Source organism: Notechis scutatus, chromosome 1, assembly GCF_049901735.1.
Source record: "Notechis scutatus isolate UNSWTSFEM ecotype Mainland chromosome 1, rNotScu1.2, whole genome shotgun sequence".
NCBI lineage: Eukaryota > Metazoa > Chordata > Lepidosauria > Squamata > Elapidae > Notechis > Notechis scutatus.
In genome coordinates, this window is record NC_142009.1 from 176,829,353 (window position 1) to 176,849,192 (window position 19,840).

General features: G+C 38.9%; 1 long non-coding RNA gene across 2 annotated transcripts in view; it reads left to right on the forward strand.

The window, feature by feature from the left end:
- The window catches only part of LOC148133116 (uncharacterized), a 165,388-nt gene extending 153,275 nt beyond the window's left edge, over positions 1 to 12,113 (forward strand). For both annotated transcript variants that reach the window (XR_015747087.1, XR_015747086.1), the window contains 2 exons: positions 7,690 to 7,755; positions 11,745 to 12,113. This is a non-coding gene — a long non-coding RNA (uncharacterized LOC148133116). The remainder of the gene's footprint in view (positions 1 to 7,689; positions 7,756 to 11,744) is intronic.
- The last annotated feature ends 7,727 nt before the right edge of the window (positions 12,114 to 19,840 follow it).

A 19,840-nucleotide genomic window follows, 5' to 3' on the forward strand; every position in this document is an offset into this window, starting at 1 on the left:
AGTTGTCAACTCATAAAACATTTTGTATACACATTTTATAGTTGACAACAGAAAGAAGGGGGGGAGTTTCAAAGAGCAGGCAGCAGTGTGGAATCAAAAGTACATTCCATTCATATTTTCTTCAAAGACTGATTAGATGACTGAAGCTTCTGCCACACAAAAATCTAATTGGAGAGCATGACTGATGACTTGGCTATGGATGTTTTTCATTGGATGATACACACAGAGGGGTGGGGATGGGGAAGCAGGATCAAAGGTGACAGTGAATTACGTATCACAGAGTTGGCTACACCCAGGTTAATACCGGGGGGGGGGGGTAGAATGTTAATTAAATCTTTTTTAGTTTTGGGAGTGTGGCTTGAGGCTCATGATTTAATTGGAGTAACTGCCGGAATCCTGACAGTAGTTACTAAAACCAGCCAAATTATGTTGGCACTGATGCAAGAAATACTTACAAGCACTATTAGGCATCCCAAGCAATGAAAGCTCACCTTAATAACAAATTAATTAACTAAAAGTACCTTTCGGTTGCACCCAAAATCAAGTCTCTGATGTGGCTAATTAATTGTACCCAATGAACAAATGGGACTTTCTAAAAATACATGCTTTGTGTCTTGTGCTTTCTGAAAAGTTGAGTCTTTGGAAAAAGTGCAGAGAAGAGCAACTCGGATGATTAAAGTCCAGGAGACTAAAACATATGAAGAATAGTTGTAGGAACTGGGCATGGCTAGCCTAGAGAAAAGAAAGACAAGAGTGACATGATAGCATTATTCCAGTATTTGAGGGGCTGCCACAAAGAAGGGGGGGGGGTTGTCAACTTATTTTCCAAAGCACCAGAGGGCAAGACAGGAAATGATGGATGGAAACTAACCAAGGAGAGAAGCAACCTGGAATTAAGAGGAAACTTCCTAACAGTGAGAACATTAACCGGTGGAATAGCTTTCAGAAGTTGTAAGTGTTTCTCAGTGGAGGTTTTTAAGAGATTGAACAGCCACTTGTCTCAAGTTCTACAGGATCTCCTGCTTGAGCAAGAGGTTTTGACTAGAAGACTTCCAAGGTCTCTTTCAGCTTTATTTTCATTGATTGAAAATGTACTAATTTATAATGACATTTCCCTGCACAACCTGTTAGAATTATCCATGAGTACAAACAATTAAGACTGGGCAAAACTTCATTAGCAGGACAGAGGTGAGGAGGGTAATTGCTTCTACAAGCAATAGTAACTGCAGAAGCATCTGCCCACATAATGCCTCATCAGTGGTTTTCAAAGGGCTTGTCAGGTCTTTTGTGGACTCCTTATAAATCCACAGATTTAGTACTTTTTGAAAGAGTGCTGAATCAGTTCAACAGCAGATGCGAACCCTGTATTTCAAGGAAGGTCTGTTTAAATCAGGAATGAGGGATGATTTCTGCCCCCTGTATGTTGTTGGTCCTGTTACCACAGTTTTTTTCTTCACATCTTTGTGTGTATGTGTGTGAGAGAGAGGTGGGGGAGGGAGGGAGAGAGAGAGACTATTTTTAAGGGCTGGTGAAACACTTGAAGCACTAACCAAGGACAGAAGTTGCTTCTAACATCCTGCTTACAACTTCCATCCTGCTTCTCACCCCACAAACCTCCTATGCTCGGACAATCCCACTTCTTCATACACTAAAGAGAATAGTAGATGGTTGTCTTCCTGCCAGCAGGAAGTCTGGGGAATCCACAAATTACTTCACTTAAATTGCCCCACATTCAGACAATAAGGTCAGCAGAGCTGAGTCAGTATAGAACTCAGTTCTTGTGGCAGCCAATGTTATGCCAGCATACTTTTCTGCCAGGTCAAAGGCTAGTGATTCTGCTTTAATGTAGCCATCTGGCTGTGCTTTCTGCTTCTGCAGTTTTTAATGCAATCTCCATCAATAGCACTTTTGACATACAGACATAATTTTATTCAAAACCTTGCCTGATTATGTAGCCTTAGTATTTCACAGTGATTCCTACTGCTGTGCACTGTATCATAAAATAACATCCCCATTAAATTGATGGTTAAAACTGAACACCTTTTGGTGTTGTAGACTTTTGTAAGAAAAACACATCTCATCTTGAAGTGCTGCCACAAAATGATACTTGGACTACAGGGAAGAAATGGTGGATGGAAGATGGCATTAAAAAGCAAAGTTGACAGCTGCAGCAGAATGAAGAGCAAGGAGAAGAGATGTGATCATCCACAATTGTTCCAGACAACTACTCCTCATAAGACACCTCAAGATATTCAAACTGCAGTCAGTGCTTTGAAATGACATACTTACTTTTCTAATCACTTTTGCAAATGATTTGCTTCACAACTATTTAGGAACTTTTAGATTATCAATTTTATAGCACTGGGTGAGTTTGCCTCAGTCAAAGTTTTAACTATAAGTTTAAGAACTTTAAAAAATTGGGAGGAAAATAAGCAGCAAAAGCGTGATTCAAACTTTGAATTTCAAAAGTTACAAATGGACGAAGGGTACAGATAAATTTGAAATAATATTTTGGAATTAATTATAAAGATTCCTTCTAATGGGAAAGCACTTTTGTTTTCAAACATACTAAGATGACATTTTGAAAATTAGACATTAGAAAGAACTAGAGGGAATAGAATAGAATAGAATAGAATAGAATAGAATAGAATAGAATAGAATAGAATAGAATACTTTATTGGCCAAGTGTGATTGGACACACAAGGAATATGTCTTGGTGTAAATACTCTCAGTATACATAAAGAAAAGGTACATTCGTTAAGAATCAAGAATTATAATGTACAACACTTAATGATAGTCATAGGGTACAATCAACAATCAAATCATACTAGGAAACAGTCAATATAAATCGTAATGCTACAAGCAACAAAGTTACAGTCCTACAATCACAAGTGGGAGGGGATGGGTGATAAGGAGTGAAGAGAAGATTAAAAGTAATAGTGCACACTTTGTAAATAGTTGGACAGTGTTGAGGGAATTATTTGCTTAGCAGAGTGATGGCTTTCGGGAAAAAACTGTTCTTGTGTCTAGTTGTTCTGATATGCAGTGCTCTATAGTGTCATTTTGAGGGAAGGAGTTGAAACAGTTTATGTCCGGGATGTGAGGGATCTGTAAATATTTTCACAGCCCTCTTTTTGACTCGTACAGTATACAGGTCCTCAGTTGAAGGCAGATGGGCAGTAATTGTTTTTTCTGCAGTCCTAATTATCCTCTAAAGTCTGCGTCTGTCCTGTTGGGTTGCAGAACCAAACCAGACAGTTATAGAGGTGCAGATGATAGACTCAATAATTCCTCTGTAGAACTGTATCAGCTCCTTGGGCAGTTTGAGCTTTCTGAGTTGGCGCAGAAAGAACATTCTTTGTTGTGCTTTTTTGATGATGTTTTTGATGTTGGGTGTCCATTTTAGGTCATGTGATATAGTAGAACCTAGAAATTTGAAGGTCTCTACTGTGGATACTGTGTTGTCTAGTATTGTAATAGGTAGTAGTATGGGAGGGTTTCTTCTAAAGTCTACCACCATTTCTATGGTTTTGAGTGTGTTCAGTTCCAGATTGTTCCGGTTACACCATGAAGCAAGTTGCATAACCTCCTGTCTGTATGCAGATTCATCATTGTCTCGAATGAGACCAATCACTGTTGTGTCATCAGCAAACTTCAGTATTTTAACAGATGGAATGTTTGAGATGCAGTCATTGGTATATAGGGAGAAGAGAAGTAGAGATAGCACACAGCCTTGAGAGCCCCATGTGCTGATTGTACAGATATCGGATGTGATTCTGCCTAGCTTCACCTGCTGCTTCCTGTCCGTTAGGAAGCTTATGATCCACTTACAAGTGTGTTCAGTTACCGCTAGTTGGTTTAATTTACTTAGAAGAGTGTCTGGAATGATGGTATTGAATGCTGAACTGAAGTCTACAAAGAGGACCTTTGCGTAGGTATTTGGAGATTCAAGGTGTTGTAGGATGTAATGCAGAGCCATGTTAACAGCATCATCTGTCGATCTATTTGCTCGGTATGCAAACTGCATGTGATCTAACAGTGGATCCATGATGGTTTTCAGGTGGGACAGCACAAGCCTTTCAAAGATTTTCATAACTACGGATGTTAGAGCAACTGGTCTGTAGTCATTCAGTTCCTTGATGGAGGGCTTCTTTGACACTGGGATGATGGTAGAACATTTGAAGCAGGAAGGAACATAGCACATCTCTAGTGATCTATTGAAGATTCGGGTGAAGATGGGGGCCAATTGGTCAGCAGAGACTTTTAAGCAAGAAGGAGTTATCTTGTCTGGCCCTGGTGCTTTTTTTGGCTTCTGTCTGTATAATAGATCTTGCACTTCTTTTTCTGTGATCACCAGAGGTTGTGAGCCCAATGGATTGGAGCCAGTTGTAGGAGGCTTGGTTGTTGTTGGTGTGTTTGAGATGTGGGTTGTGGAGATAGGTGGCTGTAGTTTCTTTTCAAACCTGCAGTAAAACACATTCAGGTCATCTGCTAGTTGTTGATTTCCTTCTGCCTGAGAAGGAGGTTTGCTGAAGCAAGATTACGATTAAAGAAGAACACTTAAACTTGATTTATTTTATCAAGGTTATGTTTTCTCTAGTAAACCTTAATGGACTTTACCAATATCAATACTTTATGGATTTGTTAATAGATAAGAGATGGGATATGGGAAGGAGATATTATTTACTCTGTTTTAGGATTTAACAAGTTACTAAAATTTGTTGTGATGAATTTGAAAAGCACACACACATACAAACACATTCTTTTCTCTTTCTTTTTTCTGCACCTTCTACTCTTTCTTTTACTGTTGTTATTATAATATTCAATAAAATTACTATAACAAAAAGAGAGGAATAATTCTGCATGGCAGAAAACAAAGAAGACAACAGAGGGGAAGGAAGTCTCTCTCTTACTGTCTCTCTCTTATTATTGTTCAGACAACATGAGAGGTCACTTTTCATCTCCTATCATGGATCATGGATAAATATGGACTCCTTCCTAGTGCTTCTTTTATTTCAGATGTCCATATTCACTTCCATCCTATTTCTAAGGGCTGTTTGTAGTACAACTTTCAGAATTCCTCACATTTGGGTTGATGGGAATTGTAATTCAAGACTTCTGGAAGATAACAGACTACCTATCACAGAATCTACTGAATACATGGAACAGGGTGTCATCAAATACAATTCTAGAAATCTTTCCACTCAATGGTAGCATGTGGTAACTTAGTTGTAACCTTTCCACAGAGATTTTGAAAGAATCCATGAAGATCTAAATCTTTCCTTGGCTGCATCATGGTGCCCCCAGATAGCTTCCTTACTATCCAATAATTTTACTAAAAATAAACAAGCATTTGCCATATGATCAAACAAAGCACCAACTTGTAGAGTTGTTTTTATGTTTAGGAATGCTTTTGGGTGTCTTAAAATACCAGGAATAGTGGTTGAGAGCATCCTATACCATGGAAGTCTATTTATGATAAAGCGATTTTCACCTTGCAAACCTATTGTGAATGCATTCACTATATTATTTCAAAATTCCAAATGTGTCTGTTGCCCAAAAGAATTCCTTACTGCTATGGCCAATAAAATGTAATATATTAAGGTGAACTAAAACACAATTGTGTGGAAGAGGAAGGACTGAAGAGGGACCTGGCAGAAAAAAAGTAAAAATACACCATTGACGCAAATATGAATGTTTTAGCTGTAAATTCCTCTTTTTTGCTTCATCTTATATTCCTGAAAGATGTCCGCTTCCACTTATGTGAATGAGACAAACAAAAATAAATGTCAAGTAAACAGAGAAAAATGAACGAATGAGTATGCATATCAGTGTGCACAAGAGAAAATCCACCACAATTTCCCAGTGACATTTCTTGCCTATTGACATGCAGGCTAAATCACAGGAGGTAATTCCCCCGTGCACTGCCCATAAAATGATGATTTATATTCCTTGCTCACAAGGCAATTCTTGTGATATATAGGAGTACATGTATCAGTGTTTGTGCAAATATATCCACTACAGTTGATACATGGCTTATTTATTAGGAACAGATCTGCCATGTAACCATCTTTTAAAAACTGTCATTCTTCTTCATTTGGCACCTCCTTGCTTCAGCCAATTTTTCCATTTAGCAAATGATGTTGTTAAATGACACCAGGCTCCAAAAGCATCTCACACATTCTGATTAAAAACTAACAAGCACTTATGGAGTGCTGTGCTTTTGTATCAGTCATATGATTCCACAAACTAGGAAAATGAAACGCATGCTGGAAAGGTATGCATCAGGAAAAGGGTTTGAGCAAATCTCCAACCGATATAAAGGCAGCAAGAAAGTCTTTACAGGGTGGATCCCACCCCAATGACCTATTTATCAGCCACATGTTCAGTAAGAATGGGAAGCATTAAGGTGCAGGTTGAATTTATCCATGCAAAAGTGATATGTGGTGCAATCAGGAACCTCTTTTCTTTGGACCTGTTCTGAAGGCCCATTTCAATATGGGCTTGAGGTCTTTTCTCAATGAGGGATTCTCATTGACAAGGGATTCGCTGATTGTGAGCATGCACGCACCGCTTTGGGGCTGAAATGCAGGTTCAAACAGGCATCTAATCGACTCAGGCAGCTCCGGTGAATATAGCAGGGTGGCACGGAACACACCTGGAGGGGGAAAAGTTAGTTATTTAGGGAAAACATAGCACAAGGGTGGGTGGGCCCAGCCAGAGATCACAGCTAGGGATTTGCCCGAACCTCGCTGACCACCCAGCAGCCCATCACTGGGTCAAATTAACAAAAGGGGATTGGCAACCTATATAGTCTTGCTGATAATCTTAAAATGAGCTGTGCAGAGAGGATTAAGCTTTTCAACCATCTACTCATACTCATGCCACAGAGAACCCATTACACCATTATTATTCCCTTCTAAGTATTGTCCATGTATAGTGGGGTGGCCTGAATTCCCTTCCCTTCTAAGGGATAAAAATGAATGGGCTATGTGCATTTCATGAGTTCTGAGATCAGCATGGAAATACTCCTTCCTTTTAAGTGTGTTTTTTTTTCTGGTGGTACCAGTCTATCAGGACAACCTGGTCTACCCAATCATGGGACAGAGCATACTGCTCCCACTTTCGCCTTTCAGCCCCAATCCAGGAGCCTTTGCAGGCAGTCACTTTCACGACAAACTATTTCTGTGTTGAATTTTACGTTTTCCAACAAAGAAATAAAGGGAGACTAATATAGATCCATTTCAAGATATTTAGCTCTCGTCAGCTAACCATACCCTTCTGGGAAAGAAATAAAGGGTTCAATTCCCAGAAGGGTATAGCTAGCTGATGAGAGCTAAATAGCTTGAAATAGTTCGATACTAATCTCCTTGTGAGGAATCATAGCATTTCTGAATCAATCCAAAATGAATAAAGGTCAACTCACCTTTCTTGGTCTGTTATAGCCTTCACATTCACATCTGTAAGATCAGGTAGGCTATCTTCAGGTAAGTACCATTAAAATGTTTGAGAACCCAGTCTATGTTTTATTGGTTCATATTAAAAAATCTCAGCTGTGTCTAATTTCTGCAGAAGGATTTCAGTGAATTGGTTCACAGCTTGAAGCACAAATACAGATGGTTCAGAGACAGGATTCTGTGGTTTCAGACTCTATTACAATGAAATGAAGTATCTTTTTGTGGCCTGCAGATCTCAGCTAAGTACATCTTTGGAATAAACACAGAATCTTTGGAAGGGTATGAAGCAAATAAAAAGGTAAAGGCCTTATGTCTGACTTAATGAATTTGAAAGGGCAAGACTGTCGGCAATAGACATGACATTAAGCAGAAACATGTGATAAACTATATCTGACAAGATAAGTTGAAATTCTGTTTGAGATACTTATTTAAATCAGCAATTTGTTTTAGAGAACACTGAAAAATGAAAGAGAACCTAGCAACTAAAAATGAAGAAATAGCTTCAAAGAGTGACAGTTCTGTTTTGGCAGTGATACAGCAGGAAACAATTATACTGGTTAAATAAAAAATTCTAAATCGGACTTGCTGATTAACCGCTACTCATTTCCGCTTGCTATATATCCTGTTCAGAGTTAAAAAAAAATGCAAGAAAAATCCAAAGCAGCAGTTTGGATGTGGTGGTACTTGAACTATTCCTCTCCACTAAGCTGGATAGCAACCGTGAGAATTAGAAACGGTGCTACATATTAGTGTAAGCTGTTCTAGAAATTTGTTATTTTGGGGGAAGGACTAACATGTTGGGTCAAAAAACACCTTCAGTAATGATGAATATGTGGGAAGCCCCCCTCTCCTAGAAGAATGAAATATTTTGAGGAATATTTAAAAAGGTGGGCTATTACATTTCCCTAAATGACAAATGGAGAAACATGTCTCCCTGCCCCCAAGTAGAAACTGAGGAGGCAGCTTTTAGAAATGTAAATTTGGTAATCCATTCAAGACAGGATATTCTGAAACAAAGGCAGAATGGTAAGGATTACAAGCGGCCCCTCACTCAAGGTCCAAAACAGGATTAAAGCTATTAAGCCACAATAGGAGTTGTCCAACAGTCTTTTAGAACAGGGGTCCCCAACCACCGGGCCGCGGACCGGTACCGGGCCGTGGAGCACTCTGTACCGGGCCGCAAAGAAAAAAAAAAAAAAAAATGGCGGCTTTCTTCGCCTTCGGTGAATGCTGCTGGGATCGGGATCAAGGACACAAATGAAAGAAGGGAGGGAGGAAGCAACGAAGCCTGTCCTGCTCTCTGGCTCAGCTCTCTCAGTCGCTTTCTCGCTCCTCCACCAGCCCAGGAAGAAACTGTTTCAAAGAAGCTGGGGGGTGGCTTTTCCTGTCGCCGCAGCTTCCCGGCGCCCGTTCACCACCGCCCGCCCGCCGCTCAGCAGTTCAATCCACAGTGCTCCGTTCTGCCTGCCTGCCTGTCTGGTTGTTTGGGAGCAGCTTCGGCTGAGAATAATAACTATTCGCCTCTTTTTATCAGCCGAAGCTGCTCCGAAACGAAGAAGGCAGGCAGGCAGGCAGGTAGAACGGAGCACTGTGGATTGAACGCGAGCGGGCGGGCGGGCGGTGGGGTGAAACGGGCGCTCGGGAAGCTGTGGCGACAGGAAAGCCACCCCTGGCTTCTTGGGCTGCTGGAGGAGCGATAGAGTGACTGAGAGAGGAACGAGGCAGACACCTGAGGGAGGGAGGGAGGGAGACACCTGAGGGATGGGGCTGAGGGAGGCAGGGCCGAGGCGCTCCCTGAACTTGGTGGTTTGCTGGCAGCGTTTATTACCCGACTAGGTAACAACATCAGATGTTACCTAGTCAGGTAATGAAACGTCTGCAAGCAAACTACCAAACTCGATTCTCTCCCCGCCCCGGTCCTTGAAAAAATGTTTCTGCTTGAAACCGGTCCCTGGTACAAAAAGGTTGGGGACCACTGTTTTAGAACACAAACCCCTTCTTTGCACCATCCCACAGCAGTCCAAACTTCATCCCTGGGAGCTCAGATTAGCTCAGAGAAGTGCCTAGGATTTGCATTTCATATTTTGCCTATAGAGCCAGCTATGACCCCTATATAACCCCCACATGACCCCATAGAAATCTGACAACAGCCAATAGAATATTAAAGGACATGTTCTTGCACAGGAACAGTAAGCTCAAATACAAAGGCCAAAGAAGGTATAAAAACTACCCACTCTCAACTCCATTTAGTCAGCTGCACCAGAACCCTAAATGTTGGTGGTTCTGTTCATCATTAAACCATCTTTCCAATCAGCCTTCATGTTTCCAGTGTCTTTCTCCCATCTTGGAACTGAACCAGATGGATATTTCTTCCAACAAATGATTGTTATGAACTGGGCATAAAAGTAAAATGTCCTTAAGGAAAGCTCTCAGAGTTTGAGCACTCTGATTCCCTAAAATGATAAATTAATTTGCATGACCATGAATGATATGGATGGCAGCGGTTCATGAGTAGCCACGTGAACATGTCAGCCTCAAATGAATGGAAGTTGACAGATTTGTGGAATAAAAAAATGAAGAAAACAAGCAGAATCATGATTGCATTTCTCAGGGCAATGAATTCTCTAAAGTTGTACGTGACAACCCTTGCTAATTTTCAAAAGAGGCTGGAAGGGTAAGAAGAGGCTGAGGTCAGCATAGAAGAGAGAAGCTACGGCTAAAATATACCATACCCAGGACACTTAGGGTCTTTTGAATTGAGGCCAGACATTAACTGATAGCCAGTGCAATTGCTGCAGTTTATATTTAGGGCAAGTGGAGAGAAAAATAGATCATTATTTCTTCATAAAATCTCTGTTATTGGCTGTAAATCACCATCATTTTCTCACCCCCACTGTTTAGCTACAGGCACAACCAAAAGTTTTCCCTTTGAATTTAGGCTGCTATATTGAAGTTCAAAGCCAAGCCTCCCATTATTTGTTTATAAAAACCAAAATGCTGAAAAATTAGATTGATGATGCTTTAGCAGATGTGGCCATAAATTTATTTTGAAGTAAGATTAGGATACTTTTGGATGATGGGAATGCAGTTGTGAGAATGGAAGCTATTTGAAAATTTCCTGAAAAAGCCATTAAAGACATTTACAAAGCCCCTCACCACTGGCCCATTTCCTAACCAAATATGTGTAAAAGAACCACATTCTATCCATTGTCAACAGTTCCTTCTTTGTAAGAATTTTCAGATTAAATTCTTTTTTATTAAACTGAATGGAAACTATAGGAAAAAGCAGATCGTTAAAAAGAAATGCCTGGCATCGGTTGTATAACTTATTTATTTTTCATCTTTATTATTTTTATAAATAGGGTGACAAACTTCTTCCTCCTATTTTTCCTTGTAAGGTGGGATGGGTTGAGTGAAACTGGAACTATCGTCTTGTTTTTAGCCTGGTAACTTAACCTCTAGAACAAAATAGACCATAAATTATTCTTGTCATTTAGTCTTATTTTACTTGCAAGTTTTAATGTTCAGAATCTTATCTAGTTGCTTGAGAACAGCTTCCTTCTAGGAAGCATCTCCTTAGCCTTTGTGTTTGTATGTGATAATATAAAAAGATCAACAACATGGAGGCATATCTATTAAAGCAGGGATCCCCAACCTTTTCGATGCCGCGGCCCGGTTCCGGCATCAGCTGGGCGCCGCGTGCCGGTACGGCGTCAACTGGGCGCCGCCATCTTTTATGACAAGGCGCTTCCGGTGACGTCACCGAAGCGCTGTTCGTCAAAAAGATGGTAGCGCCAGCGCTTCGGTGAGCTTTTTCGGGTAGAAATGGCTTTCTACCCGGAAAAGCTCACGAGCGCTGCGCCGCCATCTTTTATGACAAAAGCGCCCGGTGAGCTTTCTACCCGGAAAAGCTCACCGGAAGCGCTTTTTACCAAAAAGATGGCGGCGCCCAGCAACCAGCGGCCCGGTAAGGCTTGTTCCTGGCCCGGCACCGGTCCGCGGACCGGCGGTTGGGGACCCCTGTATTAAAGGAGCAGTCTTAGTTTCTAGATTTCCTTGTTTGTGAAACAAGATAATAATTGAGCTAAAATTATCAGGTTATTTGACTAAAAAGATGAAGTATTTACAACATTTCATTTGTTGAGATTGAAAACTCTGAGAAAAATATGTTCCTTTTCAAACCAATTTTATGCTTGTTGTAGTAGAGGAATAGCAGCAAATGTTGCAGAATAGTGATATTTGGGCTTACTAACATTAGTAAGACAACTTTCTTTTATTTATCTCCAGGTTGTCAGAAAACAGCAGCAACCAATAATATGGAACTTAGAGGAGGAAAAGAGGCAAGGCAGTTGAACCTATTTGACATACATCTTCCTCTACATGTCGAGTGAAAATCCTCCTTCACAATAATCAGCCCTATAAACCACCTGCCTATATTAGTGTCATTTATCTTACTTATTTAATTTACTGCATATCCCATTTCTTAATCTTTGCTATGTTCTGAATATGAATGATAATTCTCTGCCCTTTGGGTTCTTTACTTCATGAAAATCCAGGCTTGCATGCATAAAAAAAACATGCTTCCCCAAAACAAAAACAAAAAACCCCCACTTAAATTGGATATAAACTTGCAGTAAACAACATTTGCATATGTGCTACACTAGATGAATAAAATAATATATATTTTATTGGCACAGAAGAGTTTCAAACAACAAAGAACTAAATGCCAGGAGGTTACAATTTCCAGTGATCTCTGTCTCAAACAAACAAACCCAATAATAATAAAAATAAAAAATACATCCTCTTCCTTTCTCCTCCACACTCATATTGTTAGGAACCATTAAAAATATTACTATCATAATCATTTACTACACTGGTATGTATCCATAATCTATTCAGAATCCTAGCACATGGCAAAAGATATACATCAATTTAAAATATTCACAATAAACAAGTATATGAATAAACCATCCATAATAAGGAATTAAACTAATATGTTGTAAAAATATCAAATAAAATAAGCCAAATAAACAGTAACACCATTATGATCAAATATTAAACCTGAATGGCATCATCTTAGCAACTGCTATCTGGGAGAGCTCATTTTTCAATAACTTCTGAAAAGAAATTAAAAAAAGGTCAAGTCTGTTTTCCAAGGGGAGATACTATTTCAAAGAACAGGTGCCATGACTGAGAAGCAGTACCTCTGATGCTCTATATCCCTAACTTCATGTAAGTATCTTCATGTAAAATATCTCTACCAATGACCTCCCAGACTCCTGCACGTTTCAGATGTCTTGAAACTATCAATGAAAGCTAAATTTACATCAAATGCTGCCTATGCAACAATCAAGCCCACCCTGCCTGCTTAAATACAAACAAAAGCCTAGCTGATATATGGTTAAAAATTCAGATACATTCTTTTACTTATGTCCATCATGTTCTCCTAAGCTAAACAAATTGAGTACCCTAGCTGACAGAGTTGAAAGAATAGAATCACTCATTCACTCAATAGAAGAACGCTTAGCAACACGTTTTGAAACAACTATACAAGCAAGCCTAATCTCTCTTGAAAAAAAAATACAGCACAGATAAGTGACTCAGCTCAAAATCAAATCCCACAACAACCATAACCACCACCTCAACTACAATCACAACTACAACCAAAAATAACCACCAGACCACAGCCACAAACAATTACTATCCCATCAAATAATTCCACAAATAATATCCCCTTACTCATCAAAGACATCATGGAACGTGAACAGAAACGTCCAAATGCCATCCTATTTGGTCTCGAAGACACCAATGAATCAGACGACATCACCAAAGTTTGCAATATCATAAGCAACTCAAATACAACAAACATCTCTCCTGAAGATATCATTGAAATAACCAGAGATGGCCCTGAGTTCAAATACAATGACGGCTCTGTGGCCCCAAGATTTTGTAGAGTTGTATGCAAAAATGAGTCCAGCAAATGCATATCCATTCATACAATAAACACCTTTGCAAAAACCAATTCCAACCACAAAAAACTTCGCTCAAGACCAGACTTATCCATACTGCAAAGAATCCACTCCTGTGAACTCCGTGCAGAACTCAAAAACCGTGTAGACAATGGAGAAAAGGATCTATACATTGACTACTGTGCTGATTGCATCAAAAGAAAGTCACACAACCCACAACTCAACATCCAACCCCACCCCATCCAATCCAACATCACTCAAAACTAGGCACGCACGCCCCTAACTACCTCTATTCCAACCACAACTGGTTGGAATAGCTGCAAGCTACTCAATGCAAGAAGCCTTGTAAATAAAATACCTGAATTTCTCCTCTTACTAAATATGGCTAAATTCAACATTATCTTTGTCTGTGAAACATGGCTCAACACATCTCTCCCTGACTCCATTACCACAGTAATAGACTATCATGTTTACCAATCATATCGTGAAATCCGTAGAGGAGGTGGTGTTTCTATCTTCTATAAAAAGTCCCCACATCTAAAAAATATCCAAGTTACCCAGGAGCTTGCTATTCCTGAGACCATCACCTGTGAACTATCCTTAAATATCACATTTTGATTCTTACTATGTTACAGAGTCCTCGATTATGACATCGAACATGCAAACAAGCTAAATACCCTACTAACATGGGCATCTTTCTTGGTGACTTCCATCTACCTCATATTAACTGGACCCTTAACAAATGTACAACTGAACCCACACATGCAACCTTCTACAATGCAGTAACAAATCTGGGACTAGAACAACTAGTAACCAACAACACTATACTTAACAACTGCCTTGATCTCGTCTTCTGCAATAGTTTGAATTCAATTTTTGGAATACAAATTAAAGAACCCTTTTCCAACAGTGACCACAACATGATTGACTTTTGTCTCAAAATACGTCCACACAAAAATCATCACAATGATGGAATCCCCAATTATAACTTCAAAAAAGGCAACTATGATCTTATAAACAACGTTCTCTCATCCCTTGATTGGCAATTTCTATTCACTGGATGCAATACTGTAGAAGACCATTACAACATATTTTTACTTGAAGTGAAAAGAGTCATCAAACTATATGTACCAATAACAACTCCCAAAACCAGAAAAAACGAATTACCCATAACAATAAGGAAGCTTCAATGCAAAAAGAAATCACTTTGGGGGAAAAACAAATCTGGTCACGTTGCCAACTTCAAAAGCTGATACAAAAATTTATGCCACCAGATAAAGACTGAATGCACCAATTATCACATTAAACAAGAAGAAAACCTTCTACGCACCAATTCCACCCGCGCTTTCTACAATTTTGTAAACAACAAACTAAAAGACTCAAGGTCCACCCCACCCCTGAAAGGACCTAATGGTAAAGACTGCAACGATGACATATTAAAGCCAACCTCTTTAACGCATTCTTTGGCTCAGTATTTGTAAACAGCAATGGATCATGCCCAGTATTTCCTAGTCGAAACACAGACAACTACAATGATCTAATACATATCAATTTTACAGAAGACAATGTTGAAAAAGCACTATGCAATCTAAAACCATCTCTATCTATTGGACTAGATGGAATATGTGCCTACTTCTTAAAAAAGCTATCCACTGCCATAGCCAGATCTCTAAGCATAATATTTGAAAAATCTCCTTGCCAAAACTATGGTCACAAGCCACGGTCATCCCCATCTTCAAAAAGGGAGACCCCAGCCTAGTTGAAAATTACAGACCAATCTCTTTATGCTGTTTCACCTGTAAAGTCATGGAATCAATTATTAACCAATCCATCATCCTCCACTTAGAAACAAACAGCCTACTCTCTAATAAACAATTTGGTTTCAGGAAAAAACTATCCTGTAATCTGCAACTCTTATACTGCAAAAACATATAGACTACACAACTCAATCAGGGCAAAGCAATAGATGCAATCTACAAAGACTTCTGTAAAGCCTTTGATTCAGTGGTACACGACAAACTACTCCTAAAACTAAAATATTATGGTATCTCTGGACACCTGCATAACTGGATAGAATCATTCCTGTCAAACAGACAACAAATGGTCAAAATTGGGAGCGTCCTATCAAATTCTGTACCTGTCAACAGTGGTGTCCCCCAAGGCAGTGTTCTAGGACCAACTCTTTTCATACTCTACATAAATGACCTCTGTGATCATATTAAGAGCAACTGCGTTCTCTTCACTGATGATATAAAGCTATTCAACACCACAGACAATACTGCTACCCTTCAAAAAGACCTCAACTATGTATTAGAATGGTCAAACAAATGGCAACTTCAAATCTCAACAAATAAATGCTCTGTCTTACATATTGGCAAAAAATAAAATAAAATCAGAAAATAAAATACAAGCTGAATAGTCAAGACCTTGTTGATGATCCAAACTCTGTCAAGGATCTTGGAGTACTCATCTCTAATGATCTAAGTGCTAGCGCCCACTGTAACTACATAGCCAAAAAGGCATTAAGAGTTGTTAACCTGATCTTACGTAGCTTTTTCTCTGGTAATATTACATTAATAACTAGAGCATACAAAACATTTGCTAGACCAATACTTGAATAGAGCTCATCAGTCTGGAACCCGTATTACGTATCTGATATTAACACAGTTGAGAAAGTCCAGAAATATTTCACAAGAAGAGTTCTCCACTCCTCTACTCATTGCAGAATACCTTATGCCACCAGACTTGAAATTCTAGACTAGAAAATCTAGAAGTATGCTGCCTTCGGTCCGATCTAAATATAGTATATAAAATCATACATTGCAATGTCCTACCAGTCAATGAATACTTCAGCTTCAACCATAACAACACAAGAGCAAACAATAGATACAAACTCAAGGTTAATCGCACCAAACTTGATTGCAGGAAATACAACTTCAGCAACAGAGTGGTCAATGTCTGGAATACCCGACCTGACTCTGTGGTTTCTTCCCGAAACCCCCAAAACTTTAACCTTAGACTGTCTACTATTGACCTCACCTCTTTCCTAAGAGGTCTGCAGGGAGCGTGCATAAGCGCACCAATGTCCCTGTCCTATTGTTTCTTTTCTTTTTTTTTCTTATATGTATCCATGTATTCATAACTATGTTTTATACTTATACATATTATCTTGTAAGCAATTGACAAAAATAAATAAATAAATAAAATAAATAAATAAGTGGAATACTACCAAGCAGCTTTTCCATGGCCAAATGAGTCAGACAATTGATTTTTGATTGAAGTAGGCAGTACTGAGGTGCCAATTCATATACAGTAGGGCTTTATAGGATACAACTACTACTTTGAATTACTGCTAGAGCCTTTTGGAAGCCAATGAGGGTCTGTGACATTGGGGTAACAAGCCCCTGGCTACATACACAAGGCAATAGTGAAGATTTTGGATAGTTGTCTTCTGGATGAGCACAATCAAGCCCTGATCTTTAGTGCCCCGCTACTCAAATCATACAAATCTGTCTTTTCTCACAGGGAAAAAACTTTACCAGATGTATGGACATTGAACATTCATAAACATTAGGAATTTTTAAGTGAGCTTCCTCCTTTAGTTTACATTTCCAGACATGACAAGATATAATTCTCTTTAAATGGTGTATCATTTAAAATAAATTCCCCAAACTTTAAACCCTCTAGCTGAGAACACTGGGCATTATTAGACCTTCAGGCCATTTTTCCTGTGGATGGCATAATTTCCCTTGTATGTCCTAGCAATTCAGATATGAATTCAGAACTTGCTTTAATGCTTCCACTGATGCAAGTGACACACTGCAAGGAGAAATTGGAAGTGTGAGCCATCTAAGCCTAAATAACTGCCTAGCACTTTATTATTTATCCACCTCTAAAGAGATTGGGTGGGTCTGAAGTAGTAAATTCCTCCTGTTTGCTAGTGGATAAATGAGCACAATTTAGAAACAGATGCCCACTTTATTCACTCACGAGCTACTTTATGTTCTACCAGTGCCTGATAATAACTCCTTTCTAGATCAAACAGCAACCCTTTAGCCAGACTTTTTATACCTTTCTCTTCTTTCCAAGTTTTTTTTAAAGTTTCTTAATCAGGTTAATCTTTTTATTAATAGGATACTTACTTTGTCTTTTCAGTAACTCTTGCATCAACTTTTGCTCAAGTCTATCATGGCCCGATCTGGCTAGATTCCTCAACTGAACCTCCATTATAGCTAATCAGTGGGGTGGTCATTGTTGAAATAAGTAATTGCCCTAACAGTACACCTAGGTCTAGTGTTAGACCAGTGGCGTGGCAGGGGAAGGATACTGTAAAATCTCCAGTTACCTTACCCTGTACCAGCTTGCACACTTTCTAGACTCAATATACTGATGAGTATTATATATTCGAAACTGCTTTTGTGGCTTCAAATCACTTTGTTAAGCATAGGCATGCCAGAGACACTAACAACTTCTCCCTTTGATCTGTGAGAAAAATCTCGTTCCTTAGGAACAAGATACTTCAAGGACGATTAAAACAGCCTGAACATCCTTATCACAAACACTCCTAAACAAGGCAGAAATAGCATATAAAAAAAATAACTCTCACCTAAAGATTCAAGATCTCATTAGGATTTTATTATCTTCAGCTTCGTTACCAAGCAACTACTTTCTACTGCATGTCCTTTATGTTAAAATAAATGTAACACTAACAAACACACACATATATCTATCCAGGTAACTTGAAATGGTCTGTAACATTATTCAATAAATTATTTAGAAGTAGTCCTCAATGTACAACCACAACTGAGCCCAAAGTTAAGTGGGTTTTGCCCCATTTTACGACTTCTCTTGCCACAGTTGTTAAGTGAATCACTGCAGTTGGCAAATTAGCAGTGATTGTTAAATGAATCTGGCTTCTCCATTGACTTTGCTTGTCAGAAAATGTAATCCTATGACTGCTGGATACTGCAAACGTTATGAATATGAGTCAGTTGCCAAGCATCTGAATTTTGATCATGTGACTATGGCGATGGTCATAAGTGTGAAAAATGGTCATAAGTCACTTTTTCCCGCACTGACATAACTTTGAACTAAATGAACTGTTGTAAGTCAAGGACTACCTGTATTACATCACTATATCTACTTGTGGACTTCAGCTCTCAGAATTCTCTAGCCAGCATAGCTGGCTGGAGAATTCTGGGAATTGAAGTCCACAAGTCTTAAAGTTGCCAAATTTGGAGACCTCTGATTTAAACTTATGTCAGGGCTCTTTGTCTCCAAAGCATAGAATCCAGCAACATGTTCTATTATCAATTAAACCATCATTTAGACCATCAAGAGTTATTTTAGGATGTTTTCTTCCACCACAATCCAAAGAAGGATTCTTAAATAAATGGCATACCATGGATGGGGAGAGAGAGCTTGCTTTCCAAGCTACAGATTAAAGTGTCCTTGAGTTGCTAATTTCAACTGGTTTCTGTAGCAGCATTTTGAAAGTTGTTGAGGTAATTCCCCATTAGGAGAATGAGCGCACACAGGGAGATGTAGTGAGAGTAGTGAAGAATAACACACAACCAGCACACAGATACACTGTATAGTAAAATGTAGGTTTTTACTTCCAATAAACATTTAAGCGAAGTCTAACAAACAGTCCAAGTCATTCATGGTTAAAGCAGTCAGTTTTCAGTCCAGGGATAATCCAAAAACCAAGTTCAGTATCATAAACAGTTCAGTAAATAGACTCACATCAAATCCAAGAAGAACTATGATCAGCAACAGTCAATAGGGAAATGCAGGAATGGCAACACTCTCAGCAACAACAGAACAGAACAACCCAGGTTTCTGGCTCCATCTTATGGTTGTTTGAGGAACCACACCCAATTATAATTTTAGCATTCCCTTAAAGAGACAGTATTAAAATGTCTACCCTGGTTTATATATTTTCCAACCCAACTGTTAGGTGACTTACATTCCTAACAAAAGTAGCTTGGAATGCCAAGACTGGCTTGGGATAACAGCTCTGTGCTGTAACATTATTATAAAAAAACCAGCCCCAAAACTGATCTTTTGCTCACTTGAAAACTGAATACTCATACCTCTAAGTTCAAGAGAATCAATGCATGTGACACAGTCTAGAGTCAATTTCCTACCAGAAAAATGAACTTTTGTTTTTACAAAAAAATCAGTCTCAAAACCTATGGAATAAGGAAACTGCTGCTTCTTTTTACAACCAGTTAAACTAAAAATGGAAAATGCTCTGAGAATTTTAAAATAATGATTTACAAACTAATTAAACTTAAGTAGAGTTGGGTGATCCTCTCCCTAAATTTTTCTCTTAGAGATAAGAGATAAGTACTAATAAGAGATAAGTACTAATCCAAAATACTACTAACTGCACAAAAGGGAAATATTACC